The sequence below is a fragment of the Sphaeramia orbicularis genome, chromosome 4, assembly GCF_902148855.1.
Source record: "Sphaeramia orbicularis chromosome 4, fSphaOr1.1, whole genome shotgun sequence".
Taxonomy (NCBI): domain Eukaryota; kingdom Metazoa; phylum Chordata; class Actinopteri; order Kurtiformes; family Apogonidae; genus Sphaeramia; species Sphaeramia orbicularis.
The window spans coordinates 55,327,651-55,341,247 of NC_043960.1; positions in this window are offsets into that span (position 1 = coordinate 55,327,651).

Consider the following 13,597-nt stretch of genomic DNA (forward strand, 5'->3'; position numbering starts at 1 on the left):
CCAATATGATCTACAGTCAAATAATAACAGCAGAAGAACCGACTATGCCTATAAATAATGACAACTTCAAATTTTTGTCTTTGTTTTAGTGCAAAAAATAACATTAAATTATGAAAATATCTACATTTACAAACTATCCTTTAACAATAAAATGTGAATAACCTGAACAAATATGAACAACCTGAAATGTCTGAAGAACATTAAGCACAATTTTAACTATTTTCTGCCTGTTACTCAGTATTTAGTGTTTTTGTGGCAGATACATCAAGGCAAAAATAGGGCTGACAACCCACTCCAGGACCCACAAAAACTGAAGTCAAGGTCGACATTGAGACTGATGGACCTACAACAGTGTCTTTGTAGATCTGATCCATAATGCACATGTAGAAGTGCTGAGTTGAGGCATAATATTGTTAAAATTGCACTTATTTTCCTTAAGAAATGCAATTTTTTTCAGGTTATTCACATCTTTTTTGTTTGGATAGTTTATAAAAGTAAGTATTTTCATAATTTAATGGGGTTTTTGCACTAAAACAAAGACAAAAAGTTGGAGTTGTCGTTATTTATAGGCTATTATGCTATTATTTTACTGGTCTGTCCCTCTTGAGATCAAATCGGGCTGAATGTGGAACCTGAAAGAAAATGAGTTTGAGAGCCCTGACCTAGAGTCACATGACCAAAACAAACAGATGTGGATGAATGTTTGAACAAGAGAAGAAGAAGAGTTAAACCCAAACATGTGTGTGTATGCGTGGACACACCAGGAAACCACATCAGTTTAGAATGTAGTAGGAGACAGAGGGGGAACCAGCATTCTAGATTCAAAACAACACAGATTTCTGTTGCTGTTTATGGAAGGACTGACACTGACATCTGCCAGAAGAAAGAAACTCATCAGCACATTTGGGATCGAATGGAAAAACCAACATTACACACTTGTGTTTGGAACACATTTATATAAATATGGGGACAGTTTAGCTCAGATGGACGATGGAAAAGAGACTAATGAAAACATGTTTGTGATCCAGACCAGCAGACGTGAAGGTTCCATCCAAACCTGCCAAACAGCAGTGACTGGAATTAAAGGAACACTTGGAACATTTAAGATTCAATAATTCACTCATTTCACCAACAGAGGGCGCTACACCTGTGGCTTCACACAAGTCCAATTCTGTCACTTCAGTTGTTTTGTTTCTGTTTTTACTGTTTCCTGTCTCATCACTTCCTGTTTCCTTCCAGTGAAGTCTGACTTTTGACTTTATATATCGGCTAAAATTTGCTTAGAGGTCTTATTTATGTCTTTGTGCATAAAAAATCAATGTAAGTGAATCCCCAAAGGAACTCTGTGTTGGTAAATGCAAGTTCTGCAAATTTACAGGATTTCAGTTCTGTTCAACATGTTGATGCTCATATGAACTATGTTTTCAGGTCAAAAATGTCCAATTTCATCACAATTAATGCTATATTTTCATGTCACAAATGGCCAAGTTATATTTTAACTGAATTTACCTGAAAAACAAATATTCTGTTCTTTTAGATTCCCCAGTTTTTCTTACAAGATTCTCTCCTACATATCACATGTTTTATTTTTACAGGTTCAGTATGGAGTATGGTGCTGATCCATCCTGTTTATGTTACACCAATACATACATGAAGAATGTCACATGTCACTTTTTAAATCAACAGTTTTCTAATAATAAGCATTTTTATAAAGAAATAACAATTCTATATTGTTGTTTACTCTTTAGTATGATGATAAACTATACAATAAATAATTCTGATCCTAGTTTTTGCACAGGGGTCATTAGTGTAAACAGTGACATGGCTGCAGAGCATCAGTATGATGGGATCCACAACAACCATGTCACATCCGTCCACTGACACATTTTGTGTTTTTGTGTCAGCTGTTATTGTTTTAGATCCACAATACTAACATTTATGAATAAGAGCAGAATTAGCAATAGTAAGTCTATAAGTTTATTCCTAATAAAGTACTGGTACTGACCAGAGTATCATGGGTAATGTCACGTCCGTCCACCAGCAAAAGTTTTCACATACACGTGCTATTCAAAATCCAATATTTCTGAAAATAGAGCTTTCACTGTCAAATAATATCAGTAGTCTGTGCACAAATGGATTAGCATTATTTACACACAGTTCTATGCATTTCTTAATACTTTTTTTTTTTAACAAAAATGGCCACTCATTTGACCCCCTAAGGAAATTTTAGCCGATGAGTTTCTTCTGTTTTCTATAAGTTTGATATTTTGTCGTCAGCGTGTTTGCTTGTTGGTGCTGGAAGTGACCATATTTGGACTAAAGAGGTGGAGCTGCTGGAGTGCAGGGGTTCATGGGTAATCATGCTAACATATGTTACTTCAGTTTTCTACCATTTCTCTGTTGATAATTTCCATGAACTGTTGAATCTTAAACTCTACACATTGATCCTTTAAAGGTTTGTTTCATAACCATGAGTCTGAAGTTCAAACCCTCCAGAACCAGAACCAGGTCAGAACTGGGTCAGAACCAGCTCCAGGACTCATCTGTACCCGTCCAGATCTTCCATCAGACCTTCAGGACTCCAGTCCACTGAGCCCTGTGACCTGGTCTGTAGGTCCGGACTCTCCAGGTCCTGGTCCCTCAGAACCTGGTCCAGGAAGTGGATGTAGCGGACGGCCAGCCGCAGGACCTGGTTCTTGCTGAGCTTCCTGTCAGGTGGGTGGGCGGGGACAAGGCGCCGCAGCTCGGCAAATGCCACGTTGACATTCTGCTGCCGCCAGCGCTCACGGCGGTTTGAGAAGACACGGCGAGAACCTGGATGTAGGGGGACAGGGGTTAGAACCAGACCAGGACCAGGACCAGTAGGAGCCCATTTGGACATTTTTGGGTTTAATTGTTATTTTTGGGGTTTTAAACAAATTAAATCCACCCTTATTATTATTCTTACCGTAATGGACGTCCTCCTCATATGGATCTGGTTTAGGATTCATCAGGATACAACGATCTGGACCTGAGGACACACAGCAACAATTAGAAATGATAGACCAAAATAATAATAATAATAATAATAACAACAGTAATAACTAGAAGCACTCGGAGAGCGCAGACCTCCGCCAAGGCTGATCAGTGGCCCCCCCCCGTGGGCCCCCCCACGCCAAGGAGGTTATGTTTTTGCCAGGGTTTGTCTGTCTGTTTGTTTGTTTGTTTGTTTGTCTGTCCGTTAGTGTGCAACATAACTCAAAAAGTTATGGACAGATTTTGATGAAATTTTCTGGTCTGCGCCCCCCCCCCGTGGGCCCCCCCACCCCCGATCACCACCAAAATTTAATCATTTCTTCCTTATCCCATTTCCAACAAACCCTGAAAATTTCATCAAAATCTGTCCGTAACTTTTTGAGTTATGTTGCACACTAACAGACAGACAAACAAACAAACAAACAGACAAACAAACCCTGGCAAAAACATAACCTCCTTGGCAGAGGTAATAATACTCTGATTCCATCTGTAATTTGGGGAGGGCTTAATATCAAATACCACATTAGCCCTGATTTTCTAATGCAACAAGATGTTCTAAGCACTCCTGTGTAATTTTTTTTTTTTTTTTTCGTCCCAAAGCCCCCCACCACCCTGAAAATTACTTTAACTCTGAAAATCCCAACTTTCCCAGCTTCTCCACTCTTTTGTCCAGTGCAGTGTATAAATATGTTCATGATGGACCATTTAATGATCTTGTCAGTTCCATATTGTATCGTAAGAGTACTTTGTACAATGAAAAGTCTAATGTCAAGGTCATGCTGGAGGTTAAAGGTCACCAAAATGCCTAGTTTTTTCAAAAATTCACACCATTCTGTCATTTGATCAAATCTGTCCTCAGTTCTGTTCCCTCTGGTTTCCTGGTGGGACCCCCCAAGGCCTTTGGCCCTTTAAAGACATATTAGAGAATAAATATTGCAGCATGTACATTCCATCTGAATTTCACACCATTAGTGTGGAGGGAAACACTAACACACATTTTGGTGGGAATTACTAACACTTCATTCATTTTCTGAACCCGCTTTATCCTCACTAGGTCTCTTGGAGCCTATCCCAGCTACTTACGGGCGAAGGCGGGGTTCACCCTGGACATGTGACCAGTTCATCACAGACTGAACATATAAAGACAAACAACCACTGTCACATTCACACTTATGGGTGATTTAGATTAACCAATTAACCTATCAGTGCATGTGTTTGGATGGTGGGAGGAGCCAGAGTACCTGGAGAGAACCCACGCAGACACAAGGAGAACATGCAAACTCCACACAGAAAGGTCCCACCCCCATGGACTGGTGTTAGAATGGAACCCAGGACCTTCTGTCTGTGAGGCACCAGGTCTATCCACTGCACCAACAGGACATATACATGTAAACGTCAAAGTCATGTGAAACTACTGTTTGTTCTTTTTGACATGTCTGTATGGAGAATACATGAAGTAAATAGTTCTGTTTAATGTGTCTGATTGAATGGAAGTTGTTTGTGGTCAATATTTATTTTATTTTATTTAACCTGTAATTAACCAGGAAAACCTCAGTGAGATTAAAAATCTCTTTTTCCAAGAGTGTCCTGGCCAAGACGGGCAGCAGTACATTAAGTAGTTACAGACACAAACTTTCATACATAAAACAAAAACAAGTTTTCAAAACATAAAAACACATCGTCAAGTCAAACCTTCCAAAGTCAACTTTGCAAAAAGTGCCCATGACATGAAGACAAAGTGATGTGTTCTGAGGAGAGAACCTGACCTGAACATTTGGAAGAACCCACATTAACAGCTTCATTCCATCAAATATGCATTTTGGACCATTTGGGTGACCTTTGACCTAGAATTGGACCTTGACTCTACACCTTTTGTAGTGCAAAGCACTCTTCAGACATGACATGTCTGACAAAAACACACTGAAGGGCCCAGCATGAGCAGATTACTACACTGCACTTTATCAAAAGTGAAGAAGGTTTGAAAGTTGACAAAAAAAAAACACACGTTTCAGGGTTGAAAATGTAATTTTCAGGATGGGGGGGGGCTTGATTTGAAATCTTTTCACATTTTTGTATTCCCAAGACATGGGAGCATTCGAAAATCTGGGCTGAAGTTGAATCTGAAAATTTTCCTGAAATAAGCCCCCCCCCCCCCAACTGTAATGGGTTAATTAGATCTAGTTTATAAATTAGAACCAACAAACACATGGAGACATGAGGTTAACCTGTTAAACTGGTTAAACTGGTCAGTCTCACCTGTTGACAGGTGTGCGGCCTCCTGCAGGAGGACTGGATGTGGACCGGGTCGGTACGGTTCAGGTTCTCTGATGTGGGGTCCAGACCTTTCCTCTTCTCTGTGGTCCTGGTCTCTGTGGTCCCAGTCCCTCTGTCCTGGTCTTTGTGGTTCCAGACTCTCTGGTCCCAGCCTCTGTGGTCCTGGTCCCTCTGGTCCGGGTCTCTCTAGTCCTGGTCTCTGTGGTCCGGGTCTCTGTGGTTCCGATCTCTGTGGTCCCGGTCTCTGTGGTCCCGGTCTCTCTAGTCCCGGTCTCTGTGGTCCTGGTCTCTGGTCTTGTGGACTCATCCGCTCCTCTTTTATTCGTGTCTGACTCTTCGTGTCGTGACGCCGCGTTTCCATGGTGACAGCGTTGTGGTCCCAGGAAGCGGCCCCCAGGGACCCCCCCCCGCCAGACCCCCAGGGACCCCCCAGACCCCCCTTCTCTGCCGGGGTCGTGTTTTCCGGCCGGTTCCTCTGCTCCGTCACGACCCGGAGCCGAACCAGGGGTCCGGGTTTAGATTTAAGGACCTGAAGTCTAGTCTGTGGATTCTATGGAGAAGAAACAAAATAAACAACAGAAAACAAACAACAATAATATATGAAATATGTGATGAGAGATAACTGTATAAACTCATAATTATTATTAGATTTTACATTAAAATGATCCAATTATTGATTAATTAAGTCTGAGTCTAAATTTTCTTCCATAATTCTGATTTAGTTTCAGCCTAAATATTAATTTAATCTGAAAGAATGGAAGATCTGAAACAAACGACCTTAAATGATTGAACAGTAAAAACAGATAAAAACTGTCTTTAGTCTTTTGTTATATATGCAAAAATACAATGAATTAAATTAAACCAAATACATATTGAAATATTTTGTGTTATAATATAAACCCCAAAGATTAAAAAAAAAAAAAAATCACAGTAATGAAAAGGTAAAATGTGAAATAAATGATAATAATTGAAAATAAAATAGTGAGAAACATAAAGAAAAGTCAGAACCAAATGTAAGAGACAAAGATAAAATCAGGTTAAAGGACACAAACACTTAGTTACAGTCTGGGACTGAATCTGATCTAAAATATAAATAATGTTCATTTAGTTTGATTAAAAACACATGAACATTAAACAATATTAAACAGAGTATGAGAAAAAAAAATTAATGAATTCAAACTACATTAAACCCATTCAACTGAACATGAAGGTGATGATGATGATGATGAAGGTGTGAGACGCTGCTTCCTGTTCGGTTCCCACCGCCATCACATCACAACCATAAACATGGAATTAGGACACGCCCCCCAGCTGCTCAGGGAATTCTCTGATTGGCTCAGATTCTTATCAGTACCTTCAGCAGGTTTATCAGCACCATCTTCTTCCTCCTCTTCTCTTCCTCCTCCTCCTCATGTGAACAGGTTTGAGTTCTGCTGGTTTAATATTTAGAAAAACACAAAACCACAAACACAGAAAAACCAGATCCAGGAGAAGAAAGACAGACATACGTTAGACTGAAGGACTCACATGATAAACACAAAAACAAAAGAATCAGCAAAAAAAAGAAAAAAAATTAACCTAATTAACAAAAATAATCAACAAAATGAATCAATGAATCAACATAATGAAAAGTCTCCATATTATTAACACAATGAACAAAATTATGAACAAAATGAAGAAAAAACAAGTAATGTTCTGATGTAAATCATAGGCTTTTTATTTACTGAATCTTTTATCAGTGGGAAATTAAACACAGTTCGGTTTTTATTCCCAGATTTATACTACTACTACTACTACTACTACTACTACTACTAATAATAATAATAATAATAATAATAATAATAATAATAATAACAATAATAATAACAATAATAATACATTTTATTCCCAGAGTTGAAGGTGGTGGATAAACCCAGGACCAGAGCAGTTTTTACAAAGATGCTTTTATTTTGGTCACAACAGGAAGTGGAGGCGTGGTCACAGACATCAAAGGACGCTGAAGTCACAGATGGTTCCTCTGGGACATCCACACATCTGACCGATCCGAGCACCTTTATGCACGCTGGTCCCCTGCATCGCACTGCAACACAACACACAAACACACACACACACACACACAGATGCTGTGAGACCTTTCAGTATAGAGGGTATGCACGTCACATCACCGCTAGCGGACGTCACCGTGGTTCCGCCCACTGAGTGGCAGAAAGAGGGAGATGAGTGACAGCATCGGCTTCAATACTGTCTAAACTGAAGAACAATATTTAATAAAAAATGAATAAGAGCTGTTGTGTGATTGATTGTATGAACAGGTTTGAAAAGTAGTGGGAGCTATCGTTTTACAGACACCAAAAGACAAAGAAAAGAGAAGGAGATGGATCCACAAATCCAGGAAACCAAACCTAGATCTGTGGATCCTGTTTGGTGTCAGCTAACATTAATTTATGCTGAATTTTTGGGTCAAATCAGACCTTAAATTACATATTGTTTTGGCTAACGTTATTTCTTAGTAAAGCTCTTGGTTTCATGCTCAGATCTTTCATGGTTTTTGTCTTCATTTTGTGATTCTGAACCTTGTGCTCCTACATGATTAGTAAACTAACTGAAACTGAGGCTAACCCAGTTTTTTGAATACAGGGAACTGGAGAATAAAGCTACGACGGAGTATTAGGGCCACAGAAGAAAATAAAAACACTTGTCACTATGAGTATAAAGTCATAAAATATCGATATAAAACCCGTAATTTTATGAAAATAAAGTCGAATACAAAAAGAATCACAATGTTATGAGAATAAAGTCACAGTTATAAAAAAAAACCTCATAATTTAACAAGAATGTCATTCGTTTATGAGATTAAAGTCATCATATTCTGACAACAAAGCCATAATATTACAAGAATAATGTCCCTGCTGGTCCACAGCAGTAGTATCTGTGTTGGATAAAGTACTTGATCTGAACTAGACTCAGTAAATCTCCTCAGTCCCAGTAGATCATGCATATATTCACTGGGGTCAGTCCACAGTCTACTGGAAATGCACTTTGGATCAGCTGGTTCTGGGCCCTAGTTTTGGACCCTGGTTGTCAGTCATGATGAAACCATGTATATTTGTTTCAGGTCAAAATAGTATTATGGTATAGATATCTGAACCAGACTGACCAGACCTTTACACAACATACTGTTGTCTGTTTAAGTGATGTGGTTCCTCTGGTCACCGGTGGTGGGCCCAGGTGCCAGTCCCCACTCAGAACTGTTTCCCCTGACAGCAGGAGCATAATTTTGATTTTATATCTCATAATTAAATTAGATAAAAAGTCAGAATTATGAGAAAAAAAGTCAAAATTATGAGATAAAAAGTTGAAATTATGAGACAAATAGTCATAATTATAAGAGAAAAAGTCATAATTATTAGATAAAAAGTCCAAATTATGAGATAAAAAGCCCAAATTATGAGATAAAAAGTCATAATTAGTCCTCTTCCCTTTTATAATATAAGATAGCCGGGCTCCACAAATGTCATCTACTTACTGTGACTCAGAAAAACAATCAGAATAATAACGGTCTATTATAGGATCGTTGACATTGAAGCTCTGTAAATGAGTTAAAATAATGAACCAACAGGAAGTGGCTGCATCCGTCCTGCCTCTGAGGTTTTAGGGAATGGCAGGGAAAGAGATTTTTTTCATTTATTTATTGAATTATTTATTTTTTAAATCTACCTAAGTTTAATTCTAATCTTTCACTTTGACAGAAAACAGACTGGCTGTGAGAAAAACGTTCAGTAAAAGCCTACAGCCATCTATTATTCAGATCTCCTGTTGTTCATGATGCCTTTTTTTCTTTCTTTTATGCATTTTTTGGAACTGGTCTAAAACTAAATCTGTCTGACAGGGTGCTGGTCCACATGTTTTATTTCATTTACTTCACTGCTCAGTAAACCACATCCTTACAGATCCATCCCATCCTTGCTCCTAAAGGTCTAGACCAGGGGTGTCAAACATGTGGCCCGGGGGCCAAAACCGGCCCACCAAAGGGTCCAATCTGGCCCATGGAATGAATTAGTGAAATGTAAAAGTGACACTGAAGATATTAACATAAGGACGTTAAAGTCATTTTAAGTCAATTCAATCTACCTATAAATAATGAGTGTTTTCTCTTTGTTTTAGTGTAAAAAAAAAAAAAAAAAAAGGAAAATTACACAAAAATATTTACATTTACAGACTAGACTTTTACAAAAAAAAAGTGAAAAACCTGAACAAATATGAACAACTTGAAATGTCTGAATAGAAGTCAGTGGAATTGTACCAATATTCTGTTACTAAATGTTCTGTGTATTTGTAGATAAACTGTGATCTGTACGTTATAATGAACTTGTATAAATGATAAACTAAGGAGTAATAATGTTAAAATGTTACTTATTTTTCTAAAGAATTTTCAGGTTGTTCATATTTGTTCATGTTATATTCAAGTACAGTTCGTAGAGATAGATAGATAGATAGATAGATAGATAGATAGATAGATAGATAGATAGATAGATAGATAGATAGATAGATAGATAGATAGATAGATAGATAGATAGATAGATAGATAGATAGATAGATAGATAGATAGATAGATAGATAGATAGATAGATAGATAGATAGATAGATAGATAGATAGATCACTGCTCCACAAACACACTCATACCACATCATCAATCAATCAATAAATGCAGAGTATAAGTAGCTGTGACTAACATAATATAAACATTTTCATCATGGAATTTGACTTTTTTCACTCAAAAACATAAACAAAACTTTGGATTTGATTTTATTTATCAGTTCTTATCCTATTATTTATATTATTGTACTGATCCGACCCACTTTAGATCAGATTAGGCTGAAAGTGGAACCTGAACTAACAGGAGTCTGACAGATCTGATCTAATAGAAGATTTATAAATCTATTGTTAATGCACATAAACCAGTATATATATACATACATACATATATATATATATATATATATATATATATATATATATATATATATATATGTATATACGAGGGCCGTTCAATAAGTTCATGGCCTCACCCAGAACAGAACAACACAGACTGATAATTTATATTTTATTTTTCAACATAATCTCCATTTACAGCAATGCACTTGGTCCATCGATGTTCAAGCATCACTATCCCATCACGAAAGAATGTAACATCCTGTATTATAACAACCAGTATTTCTGGGTGAGGCCATGAACTTATTGAACAGCCCTCGTCTATATATATATATATATATATATATCAGGGTAGAGACTGCGATCTGGTAGGATCGGCGATTCTACCAGTTGAGACTCCGATCGTAGTCTCTACTGGTAGAAACTCCGATCGGGTTAGGGTTAGTGTTAGGGTCAGAGACTCTGATCGGAGTTTCTACTGGTAGAATCACCGATCCTACCAGATTGCAGTCTCTACCCTGACATATATATATATATATATATATATATATATATATATATATATATTTACATATGTGTGTGTGTGTGTGTGTGTGTGTGTGTGTAATCACAGTCTATCATTTACCTTGAAAACATCAGCAATCCAAATGAGTTGGACCCCCCCCCCCCCAGTCTGGACGCTGGTGCTGGTTCTGGACCAGATCGCTCCATTCACCCGTTCACATCTCTGTCTCCAAATCCTCTTGTTGTTTCATTCTTTGAACTCGTCCTTTGGCCTAAACTGCTCCCATTTCATGTTGTTCTTGAATGTTTTCCAGCTCTGTGTATGGAAAGGAAATAGACAGTATTTACAAATGACATTTTATTTTGATTTTACTTTATTCATTTTATTTAATTTACACATTAAACCTGTTGTGTTCATTCTGTCTACAATACAAGTCAAAGTACTTTTAACCCTTATGCCTCCAAAAAAAAAAAAACCCTCTGCTCACCCTTATAGACAAAAATGTACACGCACACGAAAACCAGTATAAAACCATCAGACATCAAGATTTTTTTTTCTAAATCTCTTAACCTCCTCAGACCCAGCTATGGGTTTTCTGTCCACATTTGTGGACAAGAGTTTCACAACTTTATACAAAAAAAAAAAGAAAAAGAAAGAAAAAACTGCCCACCTCAAATTACATTCCATAAAAATCTTAAAAACTGCATCTGAAAAAACTGTTGCATCATGATGTTTCCAATATAGGCACTTATTTAATAAAAAACAAAAAAGGTTGTACTATGCTGACATTTCCTGGGTCTTAGGAGGATAAACAACTTCCCCCCTGCTTAAAATGACCAAACATTCAACAGTTTCCAGGATTTTAACCCTTTAAATGCCTGTTTAATTATTTGAATTCTGATTTATTTAAAAAAAAAAAAAAAAAAAAAAACATGTTAAATGGATTATTTTCCATAAAATAAATAGTAGGTGAAACATTAGTGTTTATTAGAGCCTTGGATAGGTCAAAGATGATCAACTAAATGGATTTGACTGCATTAGTATTTTTTCTGTGGTGTCAGATATTCCCTCTGGTCACCCTGATGACTAAATACTAATGCAATCAAATCCATTTAGTTCATAATCTTTGATCTATCCAAGGCTCTAATAAACACCAATGTTTGATCCACCTACTATTTATTTTATGGAAAATATTAAATTTTATGTTTTTTTTTTTTTTAAATAACTCAATCAGAATTCAAATTATTAAAGTGGCATTTAAAGGGTAAAAATCCTGAAAACTGTTGAATGTTTGGTAGTTTTGAGCAGGAGGGAAGTTGTTTAAGAGATTTAGAAAAAATAAATAAATAAAAAAGCAAAAAAAAAATGTTGATATATGAGGATTTTAAAGTAGTTTTTTGTGCATGGACATTTTTGTCTACGAAGGTGACTAGAGGGTGCAAAATGCATAATGGGAAAAAAACATAATTATAGTTTGTTTGTTTTTTTTAATTTAATTTAATTTATTTATTTATTTGACAGGGACAGTGCAGTCAAACATAGTTACAAGTTTTCAGCTGATGTGATGCATATAGAGTTTAGAGCTAGTGCTAATTGACAACTCTCTTTCATAACACTACAGTACAATATAAAATATACATTATTTAAAACAGTCATACCACACAATTCAATAATCCAGTGTTGCATTTATATACTAGAAAAGCACTTGGACTGCGCAGACCTCCGCCAAGGCAGATCAGTGCCCCCCCACCCCCCGATCACCACCAAAATGTAATCATTTGTTCCTTGTGCGAGTATTAACATTTCCTGAAATTTTCATCCAAATCTGTCCATAACTTCTTGAGTTATCTTGCACACAGACAGACAGACAGACAAACCAACGCCGGCAAAAACATAACCTCCTTGGCGGAGGAAATAACACATTCACTCACTCACACAATATACACAATATTACAGATGAGAACAGTTGTGTTTTGTCTTGAACCAGGTTTTGGTTCTGGTGGTGAACATCTGAAACTCTGAGATGGATTTTATTTCTGATGGCAGTGAAACGCATCTATGACTAAAAGACACTGGATTTTAATAATATAAATAAAAAGACACATTTCTGTCAAATTTCGCTCCAAAAGCTGCGACAACTGCCAAAAATGATCAACAAATGAAAAAAAAGAAAGGAGAAAAATTGACAAAAATGCAGAGGGGGAGGAGCTAAGAGTTAATGTTGCATTCCAGTCCACCCATAACTCGTGTTTTTCCAACCTTTTACCGGTGAAAATGCACTGGAATGTCAGTCAAACCTGTGACTTCCCACCTGTGAACTCGTACTAGAGCCATGTTCTCCCAGTTCTGAGTTCTAATGTCATGTAGCATTGGCAAACACCCCACCCCCCCCCATGGATGCGGTGTTTATGCAGGTTGTTTATTAAAACAAGGTATTGCTCTGACATTATTTATCTGTAAATGTTCTGTATAATCAGCAGCTGCTCTAGTGTTAGCTAGTTTTCAGTCCAATGAGTGAAAGAATAAACAAGAAAAGCACTCAGAGAGCGCAGACCTCCACCAAGGCTGATCAGTGCCCCCCGCCCCGATCACCACCAAAATTTACTAATTTCTTCCTTGTGCCAGTATCAACATTTCCTGAAAATTTCATGAAAATCCGTCCTTAACTTTTTGAGTTATCTTGCTAACAAACAAACATACACGCATGCACACACGCAAACACACAAAGCAAAGTGATCACAATACCTCCTGGCAGAGATAATTAATACCAAATACGAATCACATAAAAGGTAGAACAGCTTCTCTTGCTTTATGCGCTGTTTTTCCTCCTCTGTTTCCCTCAAATAATCAAAGAACAAACACCTTTGGCG